The following is a 17,569-nucleotide window of genomic DNA, read 5'->3' on the forward strand; positions in this document are numbered from 1 at the left end:
GCTGTCCAAACACGAGAGAAGTGAATTCAATAACCGAGGAACTTGGGATCCACACATTCATTTAGAGGGAGTTCTGCTGTATTATTACGTCTTAGCATTCATAAAATCAGGTATTTCTACTTTATTATTTACTTATTATTCCAAAAAAAACGTTTTGGATATTTCTCCCACGAGGCCTTAAATACAGCTCTCTGATAATATCTGTGGAGATTTGAGGTTTAGTTTCTGCATTGCTCCATTAGCCAGAATAGACCAGTACTATGCACAAGAAAATGGATGCATCATAAGTCAAACTTTTAACAATTATGTTTTCTCTCTCTCTCAAACTTACATTGCAAATTTACATTTATGTTTAAATGTTGTATATCTGTTGCACGACCGTGTGCACGTTCAAACAAGTTGAGTGGCTGAGTTCATGCAGAGTTCATTTCTGCAGCAGGAAAACTGGGACTTATTTTTTTACATGAGCCCGCCTGCTTTTTCCTGCAGGTGCAGCAGGTTTTTGATGCATGTTTTCAACGTGGTGCAGCTTCATTAATTGAAGGGGACTGTTGGGCCTTGGCGGAGGAACATGCTCTTGGTACCATTCTAGTTTGTGTAAGTTATTAAATAAAGCCAAGTATTTAAGATATTGACAAGATAAAGAAGACAAAGAGTCTGCAGCCATGCTGGCAGCTCTGTGAGGATGTACTTCCAGTAGATATAGTGGATAGTGTTCAGTTTACCATGTTATCATTTACTAATTAGCACTAAACACAAAGTACAGTTAATGCTGATCAGAATTTAAATTTTTGGATTCAGGATTCATCTGGTAAAGTGACCGTTGAGACATTTCCCTTAAAACCACAAAAGTGAAAGTGGTGGAAGGAGAGGAGAGGTTAGGGGCAGACCGGGGTATGTCATCTGGGGACCATGAATGCTTCTGTAAAAACGTATTGCCACTCCATTTAGATGTTGAGATATTTTACAGAATAGCTAAATGAAAATAACGTAACCTGCTGGTGGCTCATGATGAAATCTAATGTCAATCCATCCAATATGGTTGATAGAGATAGAGATTCAGCTTGGACCAAAATATAGAATTGACCAACACCAGGACTATTTCTATCCACAGAGCCAAACCACCGCATGAACTCAAAACACATGACATGATAGGGATCTGTAACCAATTTGTCGTCATTGACCGACCAAGGTCCAGATTGAATAGAGATTTACAAACAAACCTTCAAAGCACAATATCGTACAAAAGAACTTTTTAAAATATCTTTTAACATACGTCACGGTGACTAAACACAACAAAGTAGAAAACAAAGCAGTAATACAAGTAATCTTGTAATGTAAAAATTGTTCCAGGACAATTACAAGCCAAATCAGAGAAGGACTTTTTGAAACATTTATCCTAGAATATGATTCTGTTGCCTCTTTGGGCCTCTGTGTTTCAGCTCCCTGCCGGAATGGCAAAGACTTCTCCTTCAGGGAATTCCTCCCACAGAGAGGAATAATGCTCAGGATACTCTGTGTCCTACAGAGTGTGCATGTGTGCGGGCGTGTGTGTCTTTGATGGTAAAAGAGAGGCACGGGCAGGTGGCCCAGCTACAGCATGTGTTTGTGTGAGTAGGAGAGGGGACACTTTGTGAACTTCTTCTGTAAAAACGTTCTCAGATGATTGAAGTCTGCAGAGAATAACAAACAGCGTCCTCTTGGTATGACAGATGTCTCCTCCTGATAAATGCTTCAGAAACTCCCTGATTACTTGAGCTTACTGCTGCATTACGTAACATTTACAGTTGCTTACAATATGGCGTTTTTTTGTTGTTGTTCATCTTAAATCTTCTATAACATGAAATGGGACGTTTTCCTAATTGATTATATATAAATCGATTTAATCTGCTTTAATCTTGATGACAGCTACAGCGGATGTAAGAAAACCTCCAGGAAAAGTGATCCTTGAGTTGGGATTGTCAACTACTGTGGATTGTGGAAGTGGCACTTTCTATTTGTTTGATTCTTCATCTATATTAAGTTGTTCTACCTGAGTCATAAAATGTGAGCAATGTGTTCTTTTTAACTTATCATTTCTACCAAAGAGGTTATGTTTTCATCTAAGTTTAATGTGTTAGTCAGCAGGATTACGCAAAAACTACAGGATGGTTTACCGTGAAAATGTGTGGTTCAGGGAAGAACCTATTCAATTTTGGTCGTTCCTTGAGACCTTTTTTTACATTTTCACTGATTACCCAGGAAATAATTCATGGATCTTGATGAAAATATTGATTAAACTGATGCTTCTGTGTGTGACATTTGTTGCCGCTTGATTGAATTTAAGAGGACTGTTGGGGCTTAGCGGAGGTACTCTCCGAAAGGCCATTCGAATGATTTAATTGTCGTTTTTTTGTTTGTTAGCAAGATACTACTAAAACTACTGAACTGATTTCCAGGGCTGGAACATGTGCCAAGGAAGAATCTCAAGATAGTGTTAGCCTTGGTGGAGGAATACGCTCTCAAAGTGCACCTCTTAACTTAATTTGATTGTCTTTAAGGTGAAAGTGACATTAAAGGCTTTCTATTCAAACCTGAAGTGACACGAAAGCTCAACTTAAAGGAATGAAGAAAAAAAATCCTACTACCACTTCTGCAATTCTGAATGTAAATGTGTCAGTCATGGGTGAATTTAAGTTTGAATTATTAGATTTTTAAAACTTTGCGTTAGAATGCAAAGAAATATTCTATCCTCTAGTGAATCCGCTGCTGATGTTGTTGGGTAAAAAAAAAAAAAAAAAACCTGGTTAAAAGACTGTTATGACATACATGTATATGATGATGATATATATAGATATTCTTCTCTTCCTTCTTAGTTATAATTTAAAAACACCTGATGGACTGAGCTGGTATGTAGTTTTCTTTAACACCTACATGGTGACTCATGCGTACGGCCCCCCGGGACAACACGTCAAGTATTGTCAGTGTTAACCGATGTTCACACAGCATGAATATGAGTCACCAGCACTCTTGATTCACAGGGCATAACCAAACTGCCTATAGTGTGACATACAGCGCCAGCTCGCTCAAACCTTCAGGCTGTTGCATAACCACCTAACTTCCACAACATGGCTACGCTACCTGCTCGTCCGTGAGTGGACCATGCTGCTTTGGATAATCACACAGTGTGACCGGCATCTCTTCCACAAGTGGAGAATTCACTGTGAGATCGACCTTAATTGAGTCTGATTACAGCCTCATCCAGCACAGCTCAGCAAAAATAAACTGAATGGGTTTGGTGGTCTGTGATGAGATCTTTTCTTCCTGTTCCCTGCTAATGATGTGCACGGTGGGGCTGTGGGGCTGCAGAGGGCGGACGGGAGGCAGCGAAGCTCCCTAGATGTGAGGTAATCTGTATTCAAAACCAGAAGGTTACTCAGAGAGCCTACACCTCCGCCAAGGCCCAACAGTCCCCTCGTGAAATGACATTTAAATTCAAAAGATACAGATTTTTATTTGGATCCGCACAGTCCCCTAAACCTGACTGATTTTTTCATCAAGATCCATAAATGATTCTCTGAGAAATCAATGAAAAATGTTGAATGAAATGCTCTTTCCTACTATGTTAAATAAAGTGAGAAAAACTATGACCTGGATCTGCACCAAAATTGAAATTGTCCACTCAGCATTCTTCCACCAAATTTGGTTCTAATCCGTCCAGTGGTTTTTGCGTAATTCAGCTAACAACAGACAGATGGACAAACAAACGCACAGAAAAACACAACCTCTTTGGCGGAGTTAGAAACATTGGATTGCTAAAGTGAAGATTTCCCAGATTTTTGGTACAGGACAGTAACAGCCTCTGGAAAAATAAAAAAAAATTGTACAGATTGAAAATAATAGGCCTGTTTTTTTTCTTTCTTTTAGGTCTTTGATACGACTAAATCCACTTATGTATTTGCGAAGTCAGAGGTATTGAGCTTCACTCTGGTTCGCATGACCTCCCAGAAGTCACAGGCCCCCATTGTTTCAGAGCTCTGTTCAGAGGGCCGGACTGCTCTGATGATATAATACCTTAGGTTCAATTGTGCTCGTAGTGCAGTTGACTTGCAGCTTTTTTCCCCCCCGTAAAGTGCACTAGTACATTCTTCTGGTGAGAGTAATCAAAGATTGAAACTATATTGGACCAATAAATTATCAGTTTTCAACATCTGCGCCTAGGAAAGCAAACACTCTGTAGCTTGTTCACGAAACAAACACCTTAGCTGTGTCTCAATCCCGGGGGTTTGCATCCTCCAGAGGCTGCTTTGGAAGACAGATTACATCACAGCGGGGCAACTGGGCAGTCCCATATCAAAGGCTCCTTCAACTTCAAATTCACTTCAACTCAACTGAACAGGTAAGTACAGGTGTTAAAAGGGGCATTCAAACGTTTGTCTTATGTCCAACTTCAGCTCTGTTGCTAGGCAACAGCAACCAGGGTTGGACTAGCTGCTGACACTGATCACGGAAAGCCTCTGTGGACCAGACCATCTCATTTCAGTTCGGCCTTCTGAGTTTACGTGGCCCACGAAGGCCGTGTCCTTTGGAGGACGCGATCTACCCAGCCCCTGAATTGGTACAAAGCTCTTGTGTATCCTTTGGAAAATATGGACCATCTTCTGTAACTTGCTGAAGAATAATAATATTGAAGTAGATGGTGGAAATGATGACCTAAACTAATATATACTGGGGGACTAATAGGGCTGCTATTATTATGATTATGATTATGATTATGATTATGATTATATTTGCATATGTTTCATATGTGATTATCTATGCATATGACATATGGTAAGGATTTCGGTTGCAACTACTATTACTACTATTGATTATTGTTTATTCTATATTGTGCCGTTGTGTTATGTGTTTGCGAAAAAAATCTCTATAAAGAAATTATTGAAAGTTCTTAAGTTTATCACTCGCTTTTTTGTCTTCATTTTGAAATGAGTGTCCTAACCGGTTAAACTAGCAGGTTAAAACATGGTGAACACAGACCAGAGAAGGTGCATTTCATTGGATGCTGCTGCAGACGTGTGCTACACCCAGTTTCTATGGATACACCTTGCAGTGCACGTGCTCCTGGCAGTCATGAAGTCATCTGGAGCACTTCACACATGAATCACCACTTTAAAACTGACAGACGGGGCAAGGTGAGGCTCATACACACCATTAAAAGAAAAGGGAACAGGGGGAGCTCACGCAGCAGAGTGAAAATACTCTACCTCCAAAACCAGATGTCCTTCTGTCCTCCTCATTAGTTGATATGATAGTGGCTTAAATTAGCACACCGGCGTTTTGTCAACAACCAGGGGCCTGTGAATCGAAGGACAGATTCAAGTTCACGGCTTCTTTCTTCCTTTGAACTGCATCTGTTGAGCCCCTCCACTGACCTCTGGCGTGCTCAAGCCACTTTCTCAGCATCTCTGGCCCTCTCTCCTCTCTGGGAGCTGCAGCCATTCCCCACTGGCTCAGCCTCAGAGAAGATTCTGAGTTTATGATGTCCCAGCTAGATGTCCCAGCTAGAGGTTGAATGTCCTCCTGCTTTCCACAAGGTCAGGTTTGCTGTGACAGCTTTAAAGGAAACTGTGGTTGGGAGGCCCATGCTTGTGTGTGTGTGTGTGTGTGTGTGTGTGACTATCTAATCCCTAAGAATATATAGGCCTACAGTACTGCAGGTGTGTGTGTGCGCGTACGTGCCTGTGTGTCTTCCTCGGTGAACATGAGCTGCAGGAGAGAGAGGGACAAATGACGATACCAGGGGCGGTGTGACATCACAATGCTGATGACCTAGAAATAGAGCGTGTATATCCTGTGTGCGTAAGCAACAGCGGGCTTTGGTGGCACATGGCTCAGGCAGCCGTTTATATTGTTGACTGTACATTATAAAGAAGAAACAGCAGCTGGATTAGCTTTCTTAAAGATATACTTTTGCTATTTCTTATGCTTCTTTTGTCTTTTTCTCTTGCCACTTAAAGGTTGCGACCTGCGATCTCCTGCCTCTGGTTTTAGATTTCTTGTCATTGAACGCTTTGTATTCTTGTTTTTGGTTGTTGTCCTATTTAGGTGCTATATGAATGTAATAGTATTATTATTTGTGGATGCAATTGTGCACGATGCTGTGTGTGTGTGTGTGTGTGTGTGTGTGTGTGTGTGGTCTCCTCACATTCATACAGTCTCTTTGTCCCATAACGCACGCACATACGACGGTAAATCCATAAACACGATGAGACATACCCCACCATGAAAAAAGCATCACGCACGACCCTTTAACAAACCGATCGCATCAATCCACCATTTCCACGCGATTAACGAAGGCGCGTGTCAAATATAGAGGGCTCTCTTGTCTTATACCGTAACATACACACCAACAGTAATTTGATTGGGGGGGTCGTCGCGCGTGCGTCCGTCCGTCCGTGAGTGCGTGCGTGTGTGCGCAACGGTAGGCGGAACCCGGTCGCTCTTTCTGTTTTTTTTTTGAAAGCATCCCACTTCACTGGAGATTACGAGGACAATTCAGTCAGTCAGCGGAGGAAACACACGACATTAACGCCGTGCGCAGGGAAGGAGGACGGACGCATAGCGGGGCACAGGCAGGAGGACGGCAGCCGAGCACCGAGCGGAGGAGCCAAGAGTGTGTGTGCGTGCGTGCGTGTGTGTGCGTGTGGAGATATTTGGAGTTGGAGGAGGACGCTGGTACTTTTTTTGGTAAGACACCGACTCGCAGCTGTGTCTGTATGTGACCGTGCACCTTCATGTGCAGCCCCGGAGCGTGTGCATGTTTTAATACTGAGAGATGCAGCGGTACAGTTAAGGGCGCTCTTTGTGCGTGCAGCATCAGTATGCTCCCCATGTGCAAAACGGTTTGCGTTTGCTATTGAAACTCAGCTCGAGATATTCTGTCCTCAGGTTGTGTTGTTCGCGCAACATGCACGGTCCTTGGCGCAAGCTGTCGAGAGGTGACATTCCCGAACGTGCACAGGGATTTCAGTTTTCTAGATTACACAGATTCCTCGCGTCCTTTCTTGGGCTCTGTGAGGAAAATGTGGAAAGATTTGGCTCTCAGCAGGGTAGATGTTTGCTCTGCACCTCGGAGGATCGCTGAGTGACACTATCTGATTAAAACTGCAGGCTCATGGTGGAGTGTGGCTTAGTGGGATCAAACTTGACCACTGGAGGGATCATGAACCCTGTGGATTCCTGGACACTGAACGCTGAGAGCCCAAACCAGCTCTACACTGAACGTCCTTCACTGCATGTATGATATTTCAGGCGTAGTCGTGCCTGTGAGATACATTGATGCTTAGATTATGCACGTTCTCTATATCCTACATCTTACATTTTGGATTTGCCTGTCATATTTTTAAAGGTTGCCTGTGTACGATTTAGGTTAAATGGATCCATTGGCAGAAATAGGAAAACTGGAGAAGCTAAACACCTTTTGAGCTTTTATGACAATTGAAGGTTACCACAGGTTCTCTTTCGTGGTCGGGTGAGGTGAGGGGGGTTCAGATGCAACCTGCAGCTTCACCACTACATCAACACTAAATTCTACACACTGGACCTTTAAGTCGTGCTGCTTGGCGAAAGCATCCCCAGCTGGTCTCAGCTTGGCGACACAGGTGCCATCTGATCTTCATGTTTGGTCTTGCTGATTGCCTGAGGGACATTTAACCAACAGACGGATGCCAACTCTGAAATCCTGCATTACAGTCAGATATATCTGGTCTGTATCTGATATTGTTGGGCGGTAATAATGCTTCTTCTTAGCCCAATTTATGTACAATTAGTTTGAGTAGGATGCATAGGTCGACATTCAACAAATATATATCCCAAAAATGCCCTCGTTGCCTGGATAAGAGTCTAACAACAGCACCTCTCCGAGTCACCTGCAGCAGTGATTCTCTCCTCCAAGATGAGTCACGTCAAGGGCTTGTGGGCAGCAGGGGAGACTGGGACCGCTGCACTTGACAGGCTGGAGCAGACGAGAGCTCCTGTCTGGCCCCGCTTGGCCTCTGCTGTTAGAATTGACAGTCCCCCCCCCCCCCTCTCTCTCTCCGACTGGTCACTGGCCCATGTGCCGCCTCTCTCTCATACCCCATCCCAGGATGAAATCACAGTGTGGGCAGACTGATCCAGCCTCAGCCGGTATTCTGCGTGCTGTGCGATTAATCCCTGCACTTGCATCTTTTCGGGTTGTATTGAGATAGAATAAGCGTGTGTAAATACGGTGTCTGTACACAGCTCATCAATTGGAATGGAGAGTGAAAGGATAGCGTGAAATAAATGTCATCACTGTTGAGGTTGGTGAGAGTATCGATTGACGACAAAAGTGGGACAGAGTGAGGAGTGCCATGAATCAAAGGTCACGGCCCTCATTTAGTGTAAATGCTTCTCTGTTCCAACAGGTAAAGTGATAAAACCCCAGCAACACATTTCAGCCTGTAGCGATCAAATAGTCGCCGTTAATACTCCCTTCAAGATTTATTTTCTTCATTTTTTTTAAAATCTGAGGTTGGTGGATGAGAAACGTCGTCTTCTTTCCTTCACTTTGGGATCAGAGATTCGCTGAGTTCCTATTTAAGTGGATCAAAGCTGTGTGTCTTGTGTGGAATATATTCAGATCCTGCTGGAGTTTATTGGTTTACATCTGCAGGAATGAAAAGAAAACATGAAGGGCTTGTTCAGTCTTATGAACACAATGCGGTTCGCTGTGAGAATAGAGCAACGCCACGCTGTGACTTTGTTGACGGTATTAAACCAGGAAAAGGACACGAGCCTCGGTCTGACCTCGAGGTATTGCAGTGGTTGGATTTTGGTCTTTTAAAATGTAAACTGAAGTGTTTGCTTAACCTCGTTTCTTTCTCTGGAGGTACAAAAAGACAATGCCCTTTATTTACAGAGTCAACGATATGAAGATTTGGAGGATGTGATGTGTTTTGTGTGCACGTGCACTGTCGCTTTAGCTGGCATTTCCGAGAGTTTCTGATACAGGGAGAACTTCCTCCCTCAATGTACACGTTGTGGAGGGTGCTAGCAATTTGTATTCCAAAATGAATGGAGGCACTAGCCCCAATACGTTATGTTTAAAACAACATTGCGTTTTTTAAATAACGCGTGGAAACAATATAGATATAAATTCTGTATATTGGATAACTTTCTGTAAATATTTGTCATGTCACGCACCACTGGACACTTGCCAGTTCCTTCTTGCCCTCCGTTAGATTGTCTATCTTCTTCATGTTCTGGCGTTTTTGCTCATCACATTGCAGCCTTTTCTAAGTGCGGTCTGGTTTAATGAAGGACCTGTGGTGTCTGAGGACGTACTGAGGGGTCACATAAACTCCAGCTGGTAGAAGGTCATACCACTTAGGATGAATGCAAGCCTATTGGTTAGATGAGCTCTGGGAGAAAAATATCATACCCTGAACAGTATGCTGTCTAGTAATCAGCAGTAGGTTGAGAAGAGAGTGAAATCCTTTATGTCTTATGGGAGCTGCTGCCAGTTTAATTGAATTTTTACTGAAATCCTTTTCCTATATTATCTGGCAAAGACTGGATGTACAAAACTATTGCAATATAAAATGTTGCAATACTCTCTTGCTTTTTTGATGACCGCTTAATGCAAAGCAGTGTCGACATAAACAGTTTGACGTTAAAGAGGTTTAACATATTTAATATGAAAACAAATATCACAGCAAACTAGATATTATTATGTGTAGCGGGGTGTTTATTTGTATTCCAGACATACAGGTTCAAAACCATCACCACAGAGTATAGGGTCACTTTGAATCTCTCTTGAGCCGTTTTCAGAGAGGAATTCTGGAAAATACCCAGAAATTTGGGGCCGCACATTTCATATTCCAAGTTTTGCTTTCACATATGAAGACAGTATCAGGAGCTTGCAACAACAGGAAAATGTCTGGAAAATTCACGTAAAGATTCTAATGCGAAAATAACAGGCTGTGTCCACAAGCACTCACTATTTAGTCGCCATTTTGTTGTACTGTCCGAATGTATATTGGACTCATTGTTTCCCACTATGCATCGTGAAAAGTAGTGTCCAACCGATGGTCACTAACTGAGCAATATATACCATCATGCATTGTGTTCGTGCGGAGAGATGAGAGGAGAGAAGGCCGCAGAAACAGCCGGACCTGCCGTGATCTTGTTGTTGTTGTGCGTCATAATCCTGCAATCCACTGTTGCATGTTAGAAACTTCATCAATTTGCTCGCAGTGAATTTTCTCGACATTTTCCTGCTGACTTCTCACATCGGCTCACTAAGAGATTTTCAAGACAAAAATTCTGCAAAAATGTCTGGAGCAACTGACTTGGAAACTTACGTCCTCACATTCAGCCGCTCTGGAATGTTTCAGGGAAATGTCCAGACTTCAGTGCGTGTCCGAGAGCAGCTTTGGTGACACTTGAGCAGGACAGACTGAAGAAAGTCTCCTTGGCCACCTCATGCCCAAGTCAGAATACATTGCTTCTGATCTTCATGGAGAGCTGTATTTTTCCTCATTATCCATCACTGGCCTATTGTACTCAGTGCAATTCTTAGTTGTATGAGGGATTTTATACTTAAGCCCTACATTGATCTGCTTATAGTGGGTGCCTGCTGTGCTCAGGAGTTCTGTCAGTGGATTGGGGATTTGGGCCCGTGTGGTGCTGTGGTATGTGACAGAGTCAGCAGAGCAACATCCACCATGGTGGTCACACACTGCGTGAGTTGTACTTCAGGCTGAATGAATGCATTCGGCCCAATGATGCTCTCTTTCTTTTTCTCTGCTGCCATGTGATGAGGAGGAAACAGGAGGGAGTCTGGAGCTCGATGCCAGGAGAGGCTGGTCCTTTGTTGTGGGGCACATGATGGAGAGAGGACAGAGCTGGCTTTGAACAGTGGACTGCATGGGTGGACGAGCAGTTAGCTGATTGAACTCTGTACTATTGTTCAAACTAATGTACAACTTGCATAGTTTCCTCCAATTTTGATAATCAATTCGTTGTTTAAGTCATTTTATGAACAAAAATGTTAAGCACTTAATTCAAAATATTTATTTTCTTCTTTTCTTACTTAAAAGTAAGTGTTTTGAGGTTTTGAACAGTTAGAGAAAAGACACTCTCAGCACTTTATACAAATATAGTGTTGTTTTTATACTTTAATTATTTATCTTTCTGGCTTAGAACTTTCAGACATGATTCCCATCTGCGAATGGCAGCACCCACAATCTGCTGTCTTCTACTTTGTTGTACCAGTTTCCAGTGTATGTAAAATATGTGATGCAGTCAGCATTGCTTGTTAACAGTTCATCTGCAGTCTGCAGCATTGCACTGTGTTACCGTGTTGTGCACAGAGGTGATGAAGGCAGCTCATGAGGCACAGAGCCACAGGGCTGAGATCACATTCAAATCGAGGGAATAATTTGTTATGAATATGCAGCAAGTCACTGAAACAGATGTGGAGCTGTACAGCGTCCAAAAAATAATCTGTCAACTGTTTGAAGCAGCTCATCATAAGAGCATCACTGCACTTTGCATCCTTGCTGTAAAAAAAATTTGTATCCATGCCGGTGGCTTCATCAATTCGATTGAATGTTTCTGTTTCTGATAGTATCTTAAGTCAACAAGTGATTTAAATCTATTACGTTCTCAAATATCCTAATTATATCCCTATCCTAATTATACTGTAAGTGCATGCTGCACCTGGATAAGCCTGAGTCTGATGTTGTGCATCAAACGTGCACGGCCGCCTGCAGGCACGAGGCAGATGCAGTTACTGGAAGGGTCGTGCAAACGAGAGGAAGTCTGCTTGATTACAGATTCCTGATGTGGATTTAAAAACCCTTGGTGTATTCAAATAAAAAACAATGGACGATGAATGGCACTGAATTAGAAACAACATAAACTGAATCAATTAAATTATAAAATATTTAAATAGCAAACCTAAATAGACAGAAAAGGAGTAGTAATAATAAGTCAGTTTTTGAGCTCCACACAAACAGGGGATGGAAAGTTTTGGCTTTTTGAACTTGAACTGTCGACAGTTGCTACCAGGACGTCCTCTGAATCATTTACTCCGCCTGCATCAACATCACTTTTCGCTTTGGATTACACTGGTAACACAATCAGAATAATAACATAAACAATAAAGTGAGTAGTTACTGAGGAACAAGTGAGGATAACAATCAGGAAGGACCTCATTATTTGTTAATCATTATTGATGAGTTCTGTATTACCTTTAACTGAGGACATTATTAGATAATGGTGCACTACTAGAGAACAAACTGGGAGATACTATATAATTCAATCATTAGATAATGAGTAGTTCATAATTATCATTTTCATGTGTGTGAATTTGACCCTAAATGTCATATTGATTACTTTATGATATTACCCATTACCAGGGGCGTTTCAAGGGACTTTTGGGGCTCTGATGATTCTATACAGTTCTTGTTGCCGTGGAAACAAACATGATCAGCTGTTCTCGGGTGCCCCCCCCCTCAGCTCGGGAGCCCAGGCAATTGCCTGATTTGCCTACCCTGTGGCAGCGACCCTGCCAATTACCTCTTGCTTTGTCATCTGAAGCATTTCCCCATCCACAGTAGTTTAAAGCCATCACCTGCAGTGGCTGCACTGTTCACATCTACAAAACACTAAAGATAATCGCTGTGTCATACCTGACTCTTTCCTGCGTCACCTCATGGCACAGACACCTGTCATCTTCAATTTACAGCACGTCAGTCGAGCTAAGAGACGGAACACGAGCCGAGGAACACTTGGCCTCTTTCACTCTTATCCAGGAAGTACATAAAACTGAGTCAACAAACAAGTGACAACTCAGAATTTAAATCTGAAATGCTACATTTCTCTGTGTGTGTGAATAGTCTCATACAGAGAGCACTGCAGAGTCAGTGTAGCCACTGCTTTTTATTTGGATCTGGAATGGATGAAATGAAGTGAAACAGAGGATCAGATGTTTGTCTTCAAATTCAGCAGGATATCGTTGGGGTTCAGTCATTTGGGATCTCAAACTGAGACTTGACCTTCGTCCGTACTCACCCCTGTATCGCCTCAAACAGCCCGGGTGATAAAAACTGTGTGACACATGGAAAACCAGTTTAATAAGACCAACTTCATTACACTTTCTGTCATGGTCTTAAATATTTTGGGATACGTAAATAATCAGCAAGCCTGTCAATAAGAGTTTTTTCAAATCAGGTCTGACTCACTGAGCACTCACATGTATTCTCACATGTGTTGACTGACTCTGCCACATCAGTCCAGTCTCTGTCTGACGTTTGAAGTCAGGCTGGACTTTTGCATGAATGTGATTTGATTGGCTTCCACCCCTGAGTATTTGCTTGGACACAATTTGGTTGGCTGGTGCAACGGAAGCAACGACTAAGCAGTTTGTCAGAACATGACGTGACCCGGTTCAAAGTGAAAGAGCAGTGTTTTCTGGTAAAGCCTCCAATGCTTACATGTTAGTGCTCGATTCTATGTGGCACATCATAAGGTTTTATGTGATGATGTTGTGAAGCCAGATAATCATTACAGTTACACACTGTCATGCTCTGGTCAGTACAGTGGGCTACTTGTACCGGTCAGCATCCATTTGTAAAGATATAGGTTATCAAATGATCTGAGGAGATTTAAAGTCAAATCATTTTCAATCTTTTTTTCCCCTGCATTGATTGTACAGAGTAATCCAGATTAGATCCTCGGTCTGTAACACCTGACTCTCTGTGCGATAATACCTGCCACATGATGGTGGATATTTAAACTGCTCTGCCGAGCAGAGACCACCTCCTGCGTCATCTTAGAGTCTCTGACGTGTGCATCTCACAGCAGCTTATAGGAACCTTGGGATGAGGAGCATCTCAGAAGCTGACAGTCAGAAATGAATCTCCTGTTTTCTCAATGTCGGCTGATGCTCAGGGCCTGCAGCACGGGGAGGGAGGGAGGGGGATGGCAGCACACTGTAAAGGAAAGAGAGGCAGAGGATAGACACTGGTCTGTTGGTCAAATGTGAGAGACGTGAAGTTTCCTCATTACGAATCAGGTTTTGTGGAAAATGTTTTTTTTCCACTTAAATGGAAAAAGAATCTGCGATTACGAGAATGAAGTCATACTTGTAGGCTATGTGTATGTGTTACAGGGGGGATATCAGAAAGCTTTTTGCCTGTGTAAACTAAGGAATGTGGAGCATCTTGTTAAATTCTGCTTTAGTAGAGAAAAGATTGTTCAAGAAGCTGAGTCTATTCTGAAGAAAGAAGCTCACAGACCCGGAGGAAATTGATTCATTTTTGATGGAGGAAACGTTTGGTAGAGGTCGGCTGTAAGAATATTGCTGGTTATATCTGTGTGATATTCAAAGAGGTTTCATAGTTTCTCAAAGAATTATGACTTGTCCTTGTAATAATAACACTTTATTCTCAAAATCTCCGCATTGTTCTCTTCAATATGGCCCTAATACAAAAAAACAAGCAACTTTCACTCTACCTATGAGAGAATCCTGTATTTTCCCCTCATTTACTGAATTGCAGTTTAATTTGAGGGTCCCACACATATTTGTAGGAACACAAACCTTCAACCAGAGCACAGGTTTAATCAGCCAGAATAACTGCAAACTCCTGTGTGGGTGAATAAGACCTTTGGTAAATCCCCTTAGTGTTCTCACTCACTGCTGGACAGTTTTTACTCAGTCATTTTCAGTAACAAGCTGCGGTGTAAAGGGATTACAGTTTGAAATTGAGTTACCGATCCCACTAATGCTCTGCTACTTTCACTGCTCGTTCACTGTCTATAAACATGTGATATCTACAAGGATCTCATTTCTACTGTGTGAGATTCTACCCACTTTGAGGATTTTATATGTTCTGCCCGCAGCTATATGGGATGTTTCCTTCTTTCAACAACATCATGGCAGCAGCATGGCATTTTCTCATTATAACACTTCATATGTGTGTGCACTGTGCAGTGTGTGTGTGTGTGTGCGCGTGTGTTATCACAGGGTGTATTTACGTGCATGTTCACTCATGTGTGAAAAAACAGAATAGAGACAGATGGTTGTGCGATGCGTTTGCTGACTGTTTACAGCTTATTTAAGGCAGCCGCTGTTTTCAGTGGCACATGCAGCAGCAGCAGCAGCAGCACTTAAAGGCAGCAGCTTCATGTGTGACATGATGTGGGGTTACAGCACGGCCGGCTATTCACTCCTCTGCAGCTATTTTTATGCAGGAGCAGGAGCAGTGTACGTGGTGACCTGAGCGGTTTGATCCTGACTTCCTGCCTGAGCGAGATGGGCCCTAATCGGGTCCACTCCGTCTTCCTGACTGTCGGAGGTTTTACAATGAAACGGTCACTGATAGATCTATTAGCTGCTCATCAGTGGAATCGTGGGCATATGTAATCTCTTAATCTGCAGGAAATCTCTTCCTGTTTATGAACACAGGGCGGATGAATAACTTACTTAAGATGATTTTCTGTATATTGGTCCACTACAGTGACTTTTAAAAGCAAACCTCTTACTAATCCCAATCTATTAGTAAGAGGTTTAAGTAATATTCACCCCTGTCCGTTAGTTGGTTTGTTGTTTGGCCTGTTTGTTTGTTTGTCAGCAGGATTATGCTAAAACTACTGAATGGATTTATATAAAACAAATGCAGAAGGATGTGGTCTAAGTCAGGGAATAACCTAATTAATTTTGGTGCGGATCCGAACAAAGGGGTGGATCTGGGAATTTGGTGTCTTTCTTTAACGCTGCAAAATATATTCCGTTTTTTGATAATTTCACCAGCTTGCAAGGGAGTGATTCATGGTCATGCTTATGGGACCGATATCTATTAGTGTATGCAATGTTGTTCAGATCCAAAACACAAATATTCATATCAGGGTAGGTTATCTCCTTGAACACTTAAGATCAAGGTGGCAAATCCAGGAAAATGTATTCACTTTAAAATGGTGAGAAAGGGAGTTGGCCTCGGGGAGGTCTGCGCTCTCAGGGTGCTCTTCTAGTTAAGATAAGATTCGATTCAGATCCCTTTACTGTCTTTCAAATGACCTGCATGGACATGATGATGCTGCAGAAAATTTTAAGGAAAATTCATTTGAGGATAACACGATTCTCGTTGACATTAAAACAATTTCAGTCCTTCTTTTACTGCACAGACGTGGACGTGAGAGAGAAGAGTGAGAAACATTTAATGATTGTCCACAGATTAAGCGTCTGTGAAAATTACACTGGAGACTCAATCAAGAAAAGCTTATGCAGCCAGAGGCCTGGGAGAAGGTCATTAAGTAGTCGGAGAGGAGGATGTGTCACAGCATAAACCGCACACATTTGATTATTCGCCAAAATGAACTGCAAACCCAGATGCACACATGCATAGCAATAGGTGAAGATGAATCAGCATGCACAGCGTTATTTGGTTCAGGTTTCGGCTACGGTTTAACAATCAGTGAAACGGCCTCGCTCTCTTTCTCCTCCTCCAATGGCGTGACGTCTCTCGGCAGAGCGGCTCACGTCAGAGGCGGCGGACTGAAGCGCATACGCTCGCTGTGTGTTGGCAAACTGAGGTGATGTTTTGGATGAGGGCTTGAATAAACATGGCCTCTGTTGTCACTGTGAAAAGACTCATTTACTCGCTCCAAGAGCATCACAAGCTGCCATTAACTCTTTCTTAGGATTCAGATTGTTTGAATATGAACGGAGAAACAATGTATTTCTTAAGATAATCCCTTTTTTCCCATGTAGTCCTGCTGATGTAGGAAGTAGTGGTAGTAGTACAGTATCGTATGATAGCAGCAGTTGAAGTGTCTGCTCTTGAGAATGATTAAGTCAATTGATCTTTGATGTATTCAGATGAAAAACCACTAAGCAAACAGCACTTTATCAGTGTGGAAATCCACATTTAACTCAAATATATCTAAATAGCTATATGTCTCTCACAAAAGTGTTTTGGGGAATTAAATGCTGGAACCCATGTTGTTGGGAGATCAGGGTAAACTGTAAGTCCTCATGCAGACTGATGCACTCGTGTGTTTTTGGGGTGACATCGTGTCTGCGGACTACATTACATTTTCATTTCACGACAGAGCAGTTCAGTCTTGTTGTCTTGGCTTTCCCTGAACATGTTCTTACGTAAACACAGCTCTGCCTCTGTTTCATACCACAATGGAGCTGTGGTAACTGGGGGTTCAGTCTGAGGGGATGATGAACGCTATTGTTTTTTTATGCTCGTCCTCATTTTTATTCATTTTCATGATTGTGACTGCTGGCAGTGGATTTTCACTTTGATTCTAACAAATTCTACTACAGTAGAATACTACAGTACTACTACAGTTCTACTACTACTACAGTCGTCTAAGATAAGACATTTAGCTTGAATTTGTGTAAACCTATTTTAATTGCTTATATCCACACTATAGTTTGATAACCCTATTACATGAAAGTTTTGCATTCCAATATTTAAACAGTAATAACCCAGTAAATACTCCCATACTGGATCTGACCCTTAAACCTTCTCCTTAACATTTATTACTTTAA

General features: G+C 42.2%; 2 protein-coding genes across 3 annotated transcripts in view; one reads left to right on the top strand and one right to left on the bottom strand.

Moving 5' to 3' along the window:
- Positions 1-17,569, bottom strand: part of LOC117761837 (olfactory receptor class A-like protein 4) — a 946,130-nt gene that overhangs the window by 890,077 nt on the left and 38,484 nt on the right. The gene's annotated exons all lie outside the window — the stretch shown is intronic.
- LOC117761807 (sodium-coupled neutral amino acid transporter 3-like) overlaps positions 6,407-17,569 on the top strand; it is a 35,044-nt gene continuing 23,881 nt past the window's right edge. Inside the window, exon 1 of one of the 2 annotated variants that reach the window (XM_034586069.1) lies at positions 6,407-6,726. The gene's annotated coding sequence lies outside the window, so the exon portion shown is untranslated. The remainder of the gene's footprint in view (positions 6,727-17,569) is intronic. The other variant, XM_034586070.1, reaches the window with a different exon arrangement.

Source organism: Hippoglossus hippoglossus, chromosome 5 (genome assembly GCF_009819705.1).
Source record: "Hippoglossus hippoglossus isolate fHipHip1 chromosome 5, fHipHip1.pri, whole genome shotgun sequence".
In the NCBI taxonomy this organism is placed as follows: Eukaryota; Metazoa; Chordata; class Actinopteri; order Pleuronectiformes; family Pleuronectidae; genus Hippoglossus; species Hippoglossus hippoglossus.